Source organism: Hemiscyllium ocellatum, chromosome 23, assembly GCF_020745735.1.
Source record: "Hemiscyllium ocellatum isolate sHemOce1 chromosome 23, sHemOce1.pat.X.cur, whole genome shotgun sequence".
Lineage (NCBI taxonomy): Eukaryota > Metazoa > Chordata > Chondrichthyes > Orectolobiformes > Hemiscylliidae > Hemiscyllium > Hemiscyllium ocellatum.
The window spans coordinates 29,890,028-29,907,262 of record NC_083423.1 but is presented as its reverse complement, the minus strand read 5'-3'; the positions used below and the strand labels follow the sequence as shown (position 1 = coordinate 29,907,262).

At 41.2% G+C, this 17,235-nt stretch overlaps 1 protein-coding gene across 4 annotated transcripts in view; it reads left to right on the top strand.

The window, feature by feature from the left end:
- Positions 1-17,235, top strand: part of LOC132826725 (voltage-dependent calcium channel subunit alpha-2/delta-1) — a 668,330-nt gene that overhangs the window by 273,282 nt on the left and 377,813 nt on the right. Inside the window, exon 1 of one of the 4 annotated variants that reach the window (XM_060842845.1) lies at positions 2,664-2,713. The exons of the other annotated variants lie outside the window; for them this stretch is intronic. The gene's annotated coding sequence lies outside the window, so the exon portion shown is untranslated. Of the gene's footprint in view, positions 1-2,663; positions 2,714-17,235 lie in introns of those variants that run through there. 4 annotated transcript variants of the gene reach the window in all.

Here is a 17,235-nt window from a genome sequence, read left to right as displayed (position 1 = left end):
AACACTTTAGCCACAACTGAAGTAAGGCTCACTGGTCTATAATTACCAGGGTTATCTCTACTCCCCTTCTTGAACAAGGGGACAACACTTGTTATCCTCCAGTCTTCTGGCACTATTCCTGTAGACAATAGGCAATGAACACAATACTCCAGATGTGTTCTGACCAATGATTTGTAGAGTGTAGCATCACCTTCTTACTTTTCCACTTTATGCCTCTATTTATATCCAAGGATCCTATAAACAACTGTTTGAACTTGCCTGGCCAGCTTCAGAGAATCATGCACGTGAACATCAAGGTCTCTATGCTCCTGTGTTCCTCTCAAGGTATTGCTATTGAGCCTGCATTGTCACTCCGTGTTTCTTCTGCCAAAATGCATTGCCTCACATTTCTCTGCACTGAAAAATCTTCATGGACCATTTATGTGTTCAGTTGCTGCCAGTGGATCCTGCCCTGGGATACTGGGGACTGATGTAGTACTGTAGAACCAAGTGGCAGGCTGGAGTTGCCTGATTACTGCCAGATATCTGCCCAATTGGTCAACATGTCAATGTCCCTCTGAAGTCACTCAAAATCATCCTCACAATTCATTATTCTGCCTAGCTTAGGATGATCTGCAAATTTAGAGATTTTTCCCTCAACACCAATTTCCAAATCATTTATATAAACCAGAAAAAACAAGGGTCCCAAGACCAATCTCTGGGGAACACCCTTCACCTCATCTTCAATCTGAGAAATGCCCATCAATGCTTATCCTCTGTTTTCTACCTTTTAGCCAACTTCTAATCCATGCTGCCATCAATCCCAAACATTTCCAATTTGCTAGCCAACCTGCCAGGTGGCACTATTAAGTTCCTAATCAAATGCTTTCTAAATGTTCAAATATACATCATCCATAGCACTATCATCATCCATTATCAATGCCACCTTGTCAAAGAATTCAAATAAATTTGTCAGGCGTGACCTGCCCTTGACCAAGTCATGTTGATTGTTTCATATTCACTTACATTTCTCTAAAAGCATGCTTACCTTATGCTGTATTATTTCTCCAACCATGACTTGTTCAGTTAGGAACTTAATAGGATGTATTCTGCAATTGCAGAGCTAATAGCTAATAGTCTGACTATCTAGTGTACTAGAATATACCCTATATACTATAGAGAATACTGATGTACAGGTGTACAGGCATATAAAATGCACTTTGAATCTCACCTGGTAATTTAGCAACTCACTTTAATTTTTAGATTGGATCAAAGTGCTGACTTAACATTACATTTCTAGACATTCAGATCCAAATTTGTAGGGGGCAGTTTCTAACTTTAGAGTTCGAGAACATTTCTTCTGAGAACTTAAATATGTTTCTCAAAGTAATCAAACACGGTTAAAAGTGTGACGTTGCATCTCACCAGAAACCAGCTAACTGTTATTTTTTTGGTGGATTTCAAAGAGATTTTCTCTCTGCAAGGCCTAGTGTGTTTTCTAAGTATGTTCCCAAGCTTGTCTCATTACCTGTGCACCATGCCACAGTGGTGCCATCCTCATTGCATTCTCTTACTCACCACAGGCACAAGTAGTGGTCATTACCAGAACCTCCTGGGATTCCTGGCACCGGGGTCATTTTTTAAGCCCAGCTGGGCACCCTGTCAATCTCTGGCAGTCTGCAATTGGCCTGGAAAGTTTTGTCAGCTGTTCCAGATATGTTGATCAGAGGGAAATTGGCACCCTGCATTGTTGATAGTCACCTGGAGGTCTTGGTGGACAGACATGCATCTGATTGCTGCCAGTGGAACATAGCTTGAAATATTGATGACTGATGCATTACTGGAGGACCAAGTGGCAAGCTGAAGTTGCCTGGTTACTGCATTGACTTTCATGTTGAGATTTGTCACTGTTTAGTTACTGTCTGGTAGATGGGAGACTACATATCCATGAGGTGAGTTGGCACAGTAATCAGAATGTTAATGTATACCAGTGCATGTAAATAAGCTCCTCGCCACTCACTCATGAGAATCCTGGCTTGGAAAATGGAACCATTTGCTCTTGACATCGGGATGCTTCTCACTACTGGTCCCATGTCATTTTCTCAATTTTCTTATCAATGTGCAAGTCACTTAGTGCCTCAGAGAATACCGTCTGCTACCTTTGCGATGTTTTGATGAAGATAAACTTATCCTCCAATCTCTAGTGCACCACAATCGGACTGTGTAGGCTTTAGCTACAAACACAGCCAGGATCACACTCTCTGTGATACGATCCTTTTCACTCATGTTCCCTTGAACGGCTTAATGCTCATGTAGGAAAAGAAACACTGTTAGCTTCAATTTTAATTGCCTGATGAATTAAGAGTGAAAATAGGTCAACAGTTTGCCATCCACTTATCACGGAGACTGGAAATGTAATTTCATTGCTTTTCAAAAGAGATTTTATTTCAAAATAGGTATATCTTGTTTATGAAAGCTGTTGAATGTCTTCATGGGAAATTGTTTTAATAGGTGAGTTTTTCACTCAACACACAAGTTGTCAGACATTTAATGCTTTATTACTGTGCAAACCCCTATGGTGAACCCTTCAAACTGACTGTGCAGGAAACCTCAGAGAGAGCAGTGTGAAAATCCACACAAAGACACACCCTCTATTTATGGAATTGCCTATCAAATTGCAGGGAGTAAAAAGTTCAAATGTGCCAATGCTTGTTTATGAATCTCCAGAGAGAAGGTAAATGTGTTTGATGTTTGGTTGCATGTAGTAAGCAGTTCGAGTGATCGGTGGGTAGGGTATCAGGTGTGGGGAGGAACAGTGAACAGTACAGCACAAGAACAGGCCCTTTGGCCCATCAAGACTGTGCTGACACACGATGCATTTCTAAACTAAAAACCTTTTCACCTTGACATGATATGGGATAGTGGGATAAGTAGAATGGTGAGGTCGATAGCTAATCGGCAGAAGATCGGGTCAAGGCAGGAGGTCAGTTGGTGAGTTAGGTGGTGGGGCCAGGTTATGGGCTATTACGTTCGGATCAGGATGGAATCAGCAATCGAGGGGTCATGAAGTAGCTACCCAGGTGTCAGGCTTGGTTTTCTCTCCTGTTGACCATTTCCGGCATAAGTCAGAACTGAACAAAGTCTCGGCCCTGAGTCAAACTTGGAGGTTTATTTCCCTGGAGGATCCTGAGGAGCAGGGTGATCACCCATTGGGCATTCAGAAAGCCCAGGGTGATTCCTGCAGAGACCTTTCATCTCCTGCTGAACATCTTCCAGGAATGTACAGTCTCTGACGGTCTGGACACCATAAGATCTGTGTCAGTGACGAGCTCCAGACAGACCACAAATTGTTTTTACGAAAAGAAGAGTTGCAGCATTAAGCCCAAGTATGAATCGAGCAAGTGTTTCTCAAAGTTGTCTTAAAATGAAACCTCTTGGAATAATATGCACTCTGTCAGTGAGCAATTCTCTCTAAAACTGCTTGCTTTAAAAGGAGCTGTAGTTTGTCAGAACACTGCCTAACTAGACCCTGGTTTAGACCAGTCTTTTCTCCTCCAATATCGATTCTTCTCTGAGCTAGGACAAATGATCACACAGTAGCAATTTCTTAGATTAGAAACACCACCTTCAATATATCCTGTTTGACACACCTCACTCCACACAATCCTGCATTTATTGTGTCAGTTTGAAAGGGTGATGAGGACATGTTGCAAATATAGTTAGCAGTAACAAACTGGATGATCACATAATCAGCACAAAATTTACACTCCAAAGCTTCACCTCTGCTCTTCTTTCTTTGATGTATGCCATATGGTAATTGGGCTGGTCACCTCACAATCTGGCTGATGCACAGTAATTAAGTAGAATCTGCAGAAGCATATGCAGCAATGGATAAATTGTTCTATTCCAGCACTGCAGTGTATAAAATAAACCTGTCATTGGAAAATAATTCTCTTGTAAAACTTGACAGGTTGTGTAAACATTATTTAATAATCTGTCCATGCTTGGTGATAGATATTGAACACAGCTACAATTGAGTTTTCCTTTCTGCATGGTCAAACCCTCTTCCAGTCTTTCTTTAATGACATGTGCTTTCTCTCGTCAGTCAATTTTATGAGATGTCTCTGCTGTAAATATTGAACAGCTCTAAATCATTTTAATTTGCACAACATCTGCCCATTCCATTCAGTGTCCAGACGGAAGGCTTCCCTGGACCAAGTCGGAGCATCTTCTTGGAGGTATCTTCAACATGATTGGCAGTGGCTTGGGAACACTAATTATCCTTCTGTCATGGATCATGAATTTCATTGAGGAGAACCAATAAACAGGAGGGGAAGGAATTACTTGTGTCAGAGAAAGAAAATAATTAATGAGCTGGGAGGTTGCTTGAGGTGAGATTTTGTGCCAACTTCAGTCACATTTCTCATTACAAATTTAATGTACAGGATTAACTGGCTTACGGATTTTGTAGTCACACTCTGCAAGTGGAATTAGCTTCCTAAACCTTTACTTAATTACTATTTAAAGACACAACTCCAGTGGGATATCATGAGGTGGTGAAAACCTGTTTAGGTCATCTGGCACTTATGTGTACTGGAGAGGACTACAGAATAATTTACTGTGGAAGAACTTTTGAATTTGTGAAAAAAGTTATATTTTCTAGCCTTTAATATTCATGTAGTTAATTGAATGATGCTGTTTAATCAGATAATATTAATTCGGAGCATAGGCTTTTGTAACCGGATTTTGAATGTAAAAGTAGTCCAGAGTGTTTCCTTAGAGGGCTTGTGGTTAAACTACTTACCAGTGAATATAACAGCAAACAAATTTACAGTTCTCTGTGACTTGACTGAATTGGTTCAACACTATAATTTGATGTTAGCTTTAACCCAGATACTGGAGGGAATTTTAACAGTTCTTAATAATAGCTGGGTTTGAATGGATTTGGAGGTCAGAAGTGTGAATACTCTGGACCCTGACCACTATCCATTTCCAGTTGGCTCATTTCTGGTTCTGATAGAGGCTGAACGTGATGTGTGCTTGCTAGGTGAAAATTGAAATATTGCAATCATTGGACTCTCGCAGGAAACCTGGCAGCTTTAAGGACGTCAAGACTGCTAGGTGCAGGGTGTAAGTACATTTCCATTTGTGAATTAGATCCGGTATACCTGCCTCATTAATCCTCTGCAACCACCTAGCTCACTTGAAACTCTTGATCTCTACCCACTCTCCAACCTGTCACCAGGGACTCCAGTCTCACTGCCTCCGATTTCTCATAACCTCACCATGGCCTTCAATTCCTCAGCCCTCTTAAGTTAAACACCATCTGGCCTTCACTGTCTAATCCTGATCCCTACCAGTCTCTGACACCACTCCCTGTCCTTTTATGCTGTTTCCGGCCTCATGCCTTTTCATCCTCACCGCAATTGTCAACTGACTAGATTTGTCATGTCCACATTGTAGTGATCGTAATGAGGTCAGCTAGGTGGACCTCGTAGAATATGAGCTCCCTGACGAGCTGTTAACCTGGTCCAATCAGGGAGCCCTGGCTGACAGATATAAACAGGAGTGTCAGAGGTCCTGTTCACTCAGAGAGCTGGCTCTCAGGGAGCTGGATCAGTGTCAAGGACTTTACATGTGTAAATAAAGAGTGACTTGGTGATGGGATACCGGCCTCTCTGGAATTATTTTATACAAAAAGCAGGGAAAATCCAATTCAGTCAATTTTTTTGACCTGTTTAGTCCCCTGTCATTCATCAACAAAGTAATGGAAGGTGTTGTCAGCACTGCTCTGAAACAGTATTTTCTCACTAATGACCTGTTACCTCATGTCCAGTTTACAACCTTGGTCCAAATATGGGCAAAAGAACTGAAGGTGAAAGCAACTGGCTTCGTCCTCAAAAGCCCCAATAATGTTGATGTCAGTGGGGATTGCGAAAATTTGTCACTATTTTACATGATAGTTTAACAGATTGTTGTTTTTGAACGCCAGTGGCCTGATTTCCAGCTGTGCCTCCGGGTTTCTTGTATGCAAACGTCGCAAACTGACTAGGATCACATTTATTGCCCATTCCTTATGCCCTTAAAGTACTGAGCTGTTTTCTTAAATCTTAGGATATGGGGGCACTCAGTGCTATTAGGAATGCAATTCCCAATGTTGATCCAGTGACAGTGAAGGAAGAGTGTTAAAGTAGAGCAGTGCCCTAATCTCAACCATCTTTAGCTGCTTCATCAAGGACTGTCCCTCCATTGTAAGGTCAGACTGGGGTTGTTCACTGATGATTGCACAATACTGAGCACCATTCGTCTCTCCCCAGATGCTGAAACAATCCCTGTCTGCTTGGAGATGACCTGACACATTCAAGCTTGCACTCTTTAGTGTCAAATATCATTCACGTTACCTATGTGTCAGGCAATGACAATCTCCAACAAGATAGAATCTAAGTATTGTCCCTTGACATTCAATGTCAGTGCCACAACCAAGATGCTTGGGGTTGCTGTACAGACTGCAACAGTTTAAGAATGCAGCTGAGCAGCAACTTCTGCAGGGCAATTTGGGATGAGCTGTAAATGCCGGTGTTGTTAATGACACCCACATCCTGTTAATGAATTTTAAAAGCATGTAAACAGAGCTATGAGTTTATCACTGTGAAAGAAAAAGTAACAAAAACTGTATTTCTAAAAGCAAACATAAAATATGATAAAATACCTTTTTGGGGAACATTGTACAGTTTTTAACAATTATTTTGGGACTATATGTTCCATTAGCCTGATTTCTTTTGTTCAAGTTGAAATCTCTAATTACAACAAAAGGAAGAGGTGAAAAAACACATTGAATAAAATAACTTGTTGACTAGTGTGAAAGAATTATATTCCAAATGAATTGGAATCCTGCATGAGAGACTAAAATTGGCAATTCTAAGTACAATTTGGAGCTGAGAGCAATTACTATAAGGAATGAGATATATTTATAAGTATGTACAGTGTATAAGATTACCACATTTTTCCAACCAAAAAGAATTGTGCATTTGCAAACGCTCAGCATATAAGTTGACCTCCTCTTTCAGCCATGCCTTGCTATACATATAAGGGGCAGAGCAGGAGATATACACAGTGTTGCAAAGATGTGTGTCAGTTTAAAACACAGTCACAGACAGCAGATCGAGCCTGAGAAACAGCTTGGAGAAATGAGCCTTCCACCAAAATGAATGGAGCAAGAAGGATATTTCAAGGTAACGAGAGAACATTTGATTATTTACCCAAGTACAGAGGAACCTCGATTTATACAAATTTCAGATTATCTGGCAAGATCACAAAAGTCTCGATGCTTGGCTAAACTATGTTATCCAGCATTCGATTATCTGAGTTTCGATGATCCAAACAAAATACTCCCCGCCCATGTTGTTTGGATAATCGAGGTTCCTCTGTAACTGTACTGTACTGTGGTAGAAATCAATGTTAGTGAGAAACTGGTGTGGGAATGGAAGAAAAAGTCATCTACCTGGAAGAAACACATATTGGATTGACTTCTTGAAAATTGTCAGAATGGTTTCATTGTTACCAGAGTCTAGAAGTGGACAGACCTGACTGAGATTCTTTCAGTGTTCACAAGGAGTGGATCTCCTCAACCATAATTATATTCCGCAGCATGCTTGTCATTCCCCCATCAGCACAACTCCAGCTAGGCAGGAGAGTAAAAGGACCATCTGATAGCTGAAAACCAAAAAGGATACTAGTGCAGATGGAATCTTTGCCGAGAAACTGAAATATAATGGGGAAGTGCTCTTGATATGAAAAAATGAGCTCATCTGGAATAAGGAGGATTACTGAGATGCTGTAATTATGAGCATCTCCAAGAAAATAGATATGATCTATTGCAATAACTATGCGAGGGTGCACATGCTGCACACCACAGGGAAGGTTATGATAAAATCCTTCTCAATTGTCTGCTTTCAGTGGCTAAGGAACTCCTATGGGGCTCTCAATGTGGATTCTGTCCATTTAAGAAGCAGAGTAGACTTGGTCTTCACAGCAAGGGAAATTCAAGCAAAATGCAGCAATCTTAATTCGTGTCCTTCTTTGATCCAGAGTTATTGTGGCGCTTTCTCCTCAAGTTTGTTTCCCTCAGACATTTGTCACCATTCTTCACCTGCTGCATGGCAACATGCAAGCTGTGGTCCTCATCAATGGGTCCACCACAGATAAACAGCTATGCAAACATGGGTCAAGCAAAACTGTGTCATCATGCCAATGCTGTTCTCCACTTCCTCAACATGGCACTGCACCCTAAACCCATTATGCTTTCTGCTGGAGTAGAGCTTCTTTACAATATGAAACCATTCAACCTGCATTACCTACAGTCTAGAACCAAGGCCACCTCAACTTCTGTCATTGAATTGCAGTGTATAGATGAGTGTGTGTGTGCGTGCCCTCTGAAGCTGACTACCATGTTGTTGATGCATTCATGAGGCACATGAGAGAATTATCCTTTCCTCACCATTTGGAACCCAGGCCCTTAAACCTTGCTCCCACTGTACAAAAATTGCCCACAATTGGGGAGGTCTGGGACTATCATGGACAGCATTCTCAGACCTTGGGAATCTCCTTTCTGTGCGCACTTCACGTTCAGCCCTATAGGGCAATAGTGTTACCTGCTCTTCTGTATGTATCAGTGACATCAATAAGGTACAATAGAAACCTCAAATCCTTAGAGAAGTATCACCCGAGCTAATTGCGTAGAATCCTGTGAATCCACTGGCAGGTTAGGTGTTCCAATATCTGTGCCATCTCTCAGACAAACCTGGTGAGTGGGATGCATTGTTCACATTCCTGGCATAAGCTTTCCACAACGAAGTTTCTCCTCTGAGCTTTGTCACAGCAAACAATTTGCAGGAAAGCAGCCAAAATATTTCAAAGGTGTCCTCAAAGCCTCACTAATAAAACACATTAGCCCCACTGACTCATGGGAAAGTCTTGCACAGAATGACTCCAACTGGAGAAGAAGCATCTATGAAACTTCCAACCATTTCTGACAAATGCTGGTAGAAGCCAAGTTTAAACAGCAGAAGGAGCATGCAAGAACCCAGGCATCCCAACCATTCACCCCTACAGATACCACCTGCTCCACCTATAGCAGGGTGTGCTTCGCCAAACTTTTTTTATCACCTCAAGACCCACAATTCCATAGTAGGAGCAAGTCATCCTTGATCCTGAGGCACTGTGTTGAAGGTGTTTTTCACTGCTAATAATATCCCGGATTTACCTGCTCATCTGGCTGTTAATCAGGGAGTGAGGGAAAGGAAAGGGGTGATGTTTCTGACTTGAAGTTGTCCTGAAAATATATGAAATACTCAAGAACTTGCTTGCTCCTACTGAACCAAAAGTCTGCTGCTGCCTGACATTTTGGGTAATCTGGAGCAGCAATAGAGTCCCAAACCATTCGAACATGCAGAAAGCCATTGGTTTGGACCAAGGGACCTGTTTACCCAGTGTAGTGGTTGGACATTTTGTCATGGCTTTGATAAAACTATCCACCCATTGTAATTTTGGAGAATTTCAAGAGAGAGTATGATGTGTCAGATTTCTGTGCAGCTTAAAATGTGTATGAATTTGCTGACATTGCCTGAGTGAGCTTGAAATATATCTTGTCAAAAAGCATTGTCCATGGATAGGGAGAGGGACTTGAGAGAATTCAGTTGACAACAGCAAATCATCTGTTGAAGTAGATAGGCCGTAGCTGAGTAAGCCAAGTCACACCAAAGTCAGTTACAAAGTCCTGTTGCTTCGACAACATCAGAATTGTAAATACAGAGTGCAACAGGATGTTATAGAGCCTTATGTCCATCACCCAATATTCAGGTGCCTGCCTCTACAAATCATACAAGGATCATGTTCACACTGAATGGAATAGGTGAATGGCTGGTAACAAAGGAATATACACCATGGGTAGAAAGAAGCATGTTCTCCCGCTTGACATTTTGTGTGGTTTTTGTGATTAAATTGTGGGGTGCTGTTTATGCAGAAATTATTATTCAATCATTCCAAAAATGTAGAATATTAAATTCAGTGGATGGAGAAGAAGCCAATTTGCTATGGGCGAATGATTATAAGCTGAAAATGCCAAATTTGATCCAAAGTTGAATCTCTATGATGATGCTTTGGTTAAAGTGACTCAATAAATTTCATGAACTTCTTGGGTTGCATGTCAAAGGCAGTGAATTTAATGGGTTCTAAATATTTCATTCTGGTTGAAGATACCTTTGTATAATTACATTATTCCCTCAATGTGTCACATTCTTTTAATGTAAATTGCCAGTGTTTTATTTCATGTTTCAAACGGCAAAAATTCACAACCAGCTCAGTAAATTGCATTTCCTATTTAGCATATAAGTTGAATTCCATTACTTGAATAATGTTTAGAGATTTTAAAGATTGGCTTACAGGATCGCTAAAAGGTTCCCCAAGGGAGACTGATTAGCAAGGTTGGATCTCACAGAATACAGGGAGAACTAGCAATTTGGATACAGAACTGGCTCAAAGGTTGAAGACAGAGGGTGGTGGTGGAGGGTTGTTTTTCAGACTGGAGGCCTGTAACCAATGGAGTGCCACAAGGATTGGTGCTGGGTCCTCTACTTCTTGTCATTTACATAAATGAATTGGATGCGAGCATAAGAGGTACAGTTCGTAAGTTTGCAGATGACACCGAAATTGGAGGTGTAGTGGACAGCAAAGAAGGTTACCTCAGATTACAACAGGATTTTGACCAGATGGGCCAATGGGCTGAGAAATGGCAGATGGAGTTTAATTCAGATAAATGCAAGGTGCTGAATTTTGGGAAAGCAAATCTTAGCAGGACTTATACACTTAATGGTAAGGTCCTAGACAGTGTTGCTGATCAAAGAGACCTTGCAGGTTCATAGCTTCTTGAAAGTGGAGTCCCAGGTAGATAGGATAGTGAAAAAGCCGTTTGGTATACTTTCCTTTATTGGTCAGAATATTGAGTACAGGAGTTGGGAGATCATGTTGCGGCTGTACAGGACATTGGTTAGACCACTGTTGGAATATTGTGTGCAGTTCTGGTCTCCTTCCTCTCGGAAAGATGTTGTGAAACTTGAAAGGGTTCAGAAAAGATTTACAAGGATGTTGCCAGGGTTGGAGGATTTGAGCTATAGGGAGAGGCTGAACAGGCTGGGGCTGTTTTCTCTGGAGCATCGGAGGCTGAGGGGTGACCTTCTAGAGGTTTATAAAATTATGAGGGACATGGACAGGGTAAATAGGCAAAGTCTTTTCAAAGTTTGGGAGAAGATTTGTAGCTCGGGTGCTTGTTGTTGTGGTTCTGTTCGCTGAGCTGGGAATTTGTGTTGCAGACATTTCGTCCAATGTCTAGGTGACATCCTCAGTGCTTGGGAATCTCTTGTGAAGCGCTTCTGTGATCTTTCTTCCGGCATTTGTAGTGGTTTGAATCTGCTGCTTCCGGGTTGTCAGTTCCAGCTGTCCGTTGCAACGGACAGCTGGAACTGACAACCGGAAGCGGCAGATTCAAACCGCTCGACGAACAGAACCACACGGCAAAATCTTTTCCCTGGATTCGGTGAGCCCAGAACTAGAGGGCATAGGTTTAGGGTGAGAGAGAGGAAAGGTATAAAAGAGACCTATGGGGCAACTTTTTCACACAGAGGATGGTACGTGTATGGAATGAGCTGCCAGAGGAAGTGGTGGAAGCTGGTACAATTACAATATCTAAAGAGGCATTTGAATGGGTATCTGAATAGGAAGGGTTTGGAGGGATATGGATCAGGTGCTGGCAGGTGGGACTAGATTGGGTTGGGATATCTGATCGGCATGGACGGGTTGGACTGTTTCCATGCTGTACATCTCTATGACTCTAAAAGAATGAGAGCAATTTGGGGAATGCGCGATCCAGGCTTAGAAGAATACAGAATGTTGCAAGTGAGAGATTGTTGGTTGAAGCTCCAAATATTTCTGATCTATTGACCCAGATTCAGAAATCAATGTAAATGATAAGAATTTGTGTATGCTAAGACAGTAACCTCTAATTCTTACAAGTAATGGCTGACAAATGGTGACAATTTAATTACAATACAGAGAGAAGAGTATTGTATTGTTAAAAGAAAAATGCAAGTCATATGTACATTATGGATGGATAGCTATAAGTGAAATGGAAAAGGATCTGAGGATCATGGCATAATAGCTCAATAGTTAATGTGTTAAATTACTGTGAAACAGTGACAAGCAAAGCAAATAGAATGTAATTATTATATTAATCGATCAGAAGAATTAAATGGGGCGATGTCATAATAAAGTGTACAATGTCCTTGTTGGATTATGCTGTAAGTAATGGGTTCAGCGTGGCACAAAGAAGGAAGGAAATTTTCAAGCTCATGTCATAGTACTGAAAGAAGCATTAACTGAACACTCCGCAAGATAATCCTGTACGATCTGACTTCGCATTGAATTAGGGAGGGATACATGTGTATTGCGGAATAAAAGGACACATTTAGTCAAAGGGTTTTTATCTTCCACTCTTCAAAACAATTCACAAGAATACTGATTTTTGTGAAAAACAAAGCTTTTAAGTTGTGAGAGGAGGATACTGTTTTGTTGACAAGTGGACTCTGGTAGATGTGTTGCCCTGGAAAATGCACCATTTTAATGATCATTGACAGTTAACTGCAAGGCTTAGTTTGAAACTTAAATCAAGCAGTTTTACTCTGGTCAGAGCCTTGTCTTGAGGAATGAACCAGTGAATGACTGTCAACTATTTTGGTGAGTTGAAACAGTGCATGTACATTTTCTTTCTATTTGCAAAGAACAGAGTATTAATCTAAATAGTTCCCTGTACATGGAAATGCACTAGTTTGAGATTCTAACTTGCATAATTCTTCACACACCCAGGATTATTCAGCAAATGTTATCCAATTAAGGAATCACATCCAATCTCGAATGCTGCGTTTTGGGTTTTGCAAATGCAGGCTGGTTGGCTACAGTCAGTATTTGATATTGCAAACGGTCAAAGCGATATTCTGCTTGATATGATGTGAGTCTTTGGGATACCCAGCCTTGAAACCTGGCATCACCCTGACACTGCTTTTCATAATTCACTTCTGAGATGGAAGTATGTCTTTTTGACTTTAGAACAACATCCTGTTCGTGGAGAACACCATTGGTCTAACTACTGCATAGAGGCAGCACAAAGCAACTAGCTTTATCTGCTGTTCTAACCTTTGAGATATCTTACCCTTCAGGATAATTTGAAACAGACTCAGCAGGCCCTTAAGGCCATTCATGATGCTTTTGTGATGTACAATGAGAAGTTTCTGTGATGTGAGAGATTGGAGATCCAACTGAGCAGGCAGATGACAGCTCTTGTTCCTACCAGTTTGAAGTGTCAGATAAGATGATAGATTGCATATTAATTATAGAAAGATTGAATCCCCCATTCACCCACTCGTCACTGCTTTGTGATTTTAGTGATAAGATACAAACATATGAAGTACAAACAGGAGTACCAGCACTGCTATTCAATAATATTATGGCTGATCTGACTGTGCCTTTAACTCTATCTTCTCGCCTACCCCCAATAAACGTGGAGTCCTTGGTCAAAAAGTTGTCTACCTCTTACCTTTAAAAAGTCAATGCTCCTACCCCATCACTCTGAGAAAGATACATCCAAAGATGCATTAACCTCTGAGAGAGATATGGTTGAAGGAGTGAAAGGCAGCTATGAAAAAAGAACGGTGGGCAGGTTGAAGCCAACCTGATGCCAAAGCCTAATTTTAGCTGCTTCAGAATGGGTGACATTTTCTGAACCTCCCATTGTGACTCTGAAAGTGACCATCAAGGCCTCTTATTGGAATGTGAGTTTGAAGGTGAAGCTCATTAAACAGAATGAATAGGGAAGTAGACTCAGATAATTTTATTTACAAAATATTTGCCAAGCAGAGTTATGAATGATAACAGAAAGCTTGGTTAGAACGTCATGGATGGTTCAGTGGTTAATGCTGCTGCCTCAGAATGCCAGGGACCTGGGATCAGTCTGTGGAATTTACACATTCTCCCCATGTCTGAGTGGGTTTCTTCTGAGTGCTCTAGTTTGCTTCCACAGTCCTAAGGTGTGCAGGTAAGGGAGTTTGGCCATGCTAAATTACTCCATAGTGTTCAGTAATGTATAGGTTAGATGTGGTTAGTTCTGGGAAATGCAAGGTTACAGGGGTAGTAGGGGAGATGCTCTTCAAAGTGTCAGTGTTGGGCCGAATGGCCAGTTTCCACACATTGGATTTCTGTGGATCAGAAATAATTTCTCCTCCAATTTAGTTAAGGTTTTTTGATTTTTAAACCATGATCCTTAGTTTTAGACTCTCCCACAGAGAGAAACATCCTCTGTGTCCAGTTCCTTCAGGATCTTGTGTGCTTAATGAGATCATCTCCACATTCTTGTAAATTTGATCAGATTAACTTGTCTAATCTTTCCTCCTGCAACAACAACATTCCAACTTCCAACCCCAGGTATCAGTCAAGTGAACCTTCTCTGAAACTGCTTTTATGTAGTAACATACCCCTTTAAAAATGGAAATAAAAATTTTCAGAGCGTCTCACCAACGCCCCATACAATTGCAGCACAACATTCTTACTTGTATATTTCATTCCTGTTTTAATAAACACTTGCCTTCCTCTCACTTACCACTCACTGTCTGTCCATACTAACATTTATGATTCATGTACCTGACACCCAGATCTATCTGTGCCTTTGTTTTTGCCCACTCACTTAGCCTGACTATATCCCTTTGCAGATTCCTTCTCTGTTCTGCATAACTTAGTCACAGACCTATTATTGCGCCAAGTTGATTCTGCACTAATTCCTTAAACAACATCTCTAATATTTGCCTTGCAATTTTGTTTAACTTAATATTTCCTTTGTGGTTCATTCTGTTGGTCGTCCAAAATTACATTTGACTTCTATATTTAGCAGCTTGTCCATATGTTTTAAAATCGTATCCATAAACCTTCCAATGTATATTTCACTTCTATTCAAAGTAATTATCTTTTGCAAAGAGAGGGCAAGAAATTAGAGCAAAGCGTCGACTGTGTGTAGAAAGGGAAGAAAAATAAAGGACTCACGGATAAGTAATAATGCAGAGCCTTTGGTTTTTGTGAAAAGCAGCATTGAGACAGAGATAATACAAGAACTGGAATTGAGAGTTGGGAACATAATTATTAAACTTTGAGTTAATGTTTTTAATTGAAAGGAGGGTCAAAGGTTATGAGGGGCAAACATGATCCTACCAAATGGCAGACTCGAGCAATTAAATGTTTGCTCCTACCCCTTATTTATTTGTTGTTCTTGTGTGTCGTAGAGTGTGTGTGTGTGTGTGTGTGTGTGGGGGGGGGGGGAGGGCAGGGGAGGGTAGACAGTGATGGGGGTCAAATTCAGAAGAAGAGCTCTGTTCTATATCACGAGTCCTTTGAATATGGCCTGGGAATAGAAGGTGAGCCAGGTGACAACTGCTCCAGAGATGTAATAAAATCTCTGAACAGATTAATAGGACAGTAGCTCGAAGAGCAGGTTTCAAGCCAATGATAATAAAATAAGTTGAGCTGAGATAAGTTTAGTGTCAAAGGTTAGCACCTGGGGCTTGCTGAGGAGTGGAAACATAATGTGCAGGGAAATTCAAGATCTGAGTTATAATATATAAAATATAGGGACAGAATTAGGCCATTCAGTCCATTGAATCTGCTCCATCATTCGAACATGACTGATGTATTTCTCAACTCCTTTCTCCTGCCTTCGCCCTACAACCCTTGGTCCCCTTACTAAATAAGAACAATCAATCTCTGTCTTAAATACGTCCAATGACATAGCCTCCATAGCCTTCTGTGACAATGAGTTCCACAGATTCACTACTGTCTGGCTGAAGAGTTTCCTCCTATTCTAAGTTCTAAAGTGTGATCCCTTCAATCTGATGCTGTGCCCTTGGGTTCTCTTCTCTCCCTCTATTGGAAACATCTTTTCCTCAGCCACTCTATTCAGGCCTCTCAGTATTCTGTAAGTGTCACTCTGATTCACGCTCCCACCCCAATTCATTCTAAATTCCACTGAGTATAGATTCAGAGTCCTTAACCGCTCTACATACGATAAGCCCTTCATCCAGTGGATAATTCTTTTAAACTTCCTTTGGATCCCCTTCAACACTAATACATATACCCTTAGATATGGATCCTAAAACTGCTGCAATTATTTCAAATGATATCTGACCAGATCCTTATACAGCCTCAGCAGTACATTTCTGCTCTTCTATTCTAGCCCTTTTGAAATAAATGTGGACATTGCATTCTGAATCTGCATCTTAACCTTAAGAGAACACTGAACTAGGCCTCCTAACTTCCTTTTGTACTTCAGATTTCTGAAGCTTTTCTCCATTTAGAAAATAGTCTACACTCCTACCAACGTGCATAACCTCACACTTTCCCACCTATCATTTCTTTCCCCCTCTTCTAGTCTGTAACACTCCTTCTGCAGTCTCCCTGTTCCCTCCACACTCCCTGTCCCTCCAACTATCTTTGCGTCATCTGAAAACTTCGTAAGAATGTCCTCCATTATTCATCCAGATCTTTAGTGTATAATGTGGATAGATGTGGTCCCAACAATGACCCCTGTGGAACTCCAATAGTCACCAGCTGCCATCCTGAAAAAGACACCTTCATCCCCACCCTCTGCCTCCTGCCAGTCAGCAAACCCTCTATCCATGCCAGTACATTGCCCCAAACACAATGAGCTCTGACTTACAAGCCTCCAGTGCAGCACTTTGTCACAGGCCATCTGGAATTCCAGACAGATAATGTCTACTGGCTCTCCTGTGTCAACTTGCTTGTAACCTCTTTAAAGAATTCTAATCAGCTTGATGAAGCTATGCTGACTCAGCTCTATTTTACCATGCTTTTCCAAGTACTCTGCCAACTTACCCTTAATAATGGATGTAAAATCTTATCAATGACTGAGGTCAGGTTAATCGGCCTACAATTTCCTGTCTTCTGCCACCCTCTTTTCTTAAACAGGTGTGTTAGATTAGCCATTTTCCAATCCTCTGGAACCCTACCTGACTCCAATGTCTTCAGAAAGATTAGCACCAATGCTACCACAATGCCCTGAGCTATCTCCTTCAGAACTCTGGGGTGTAATGAAGAAGGAGATAGCTCAGGAGAAGAAGGGCTCATGCCCGAAACGTGGATTCTCCTGCT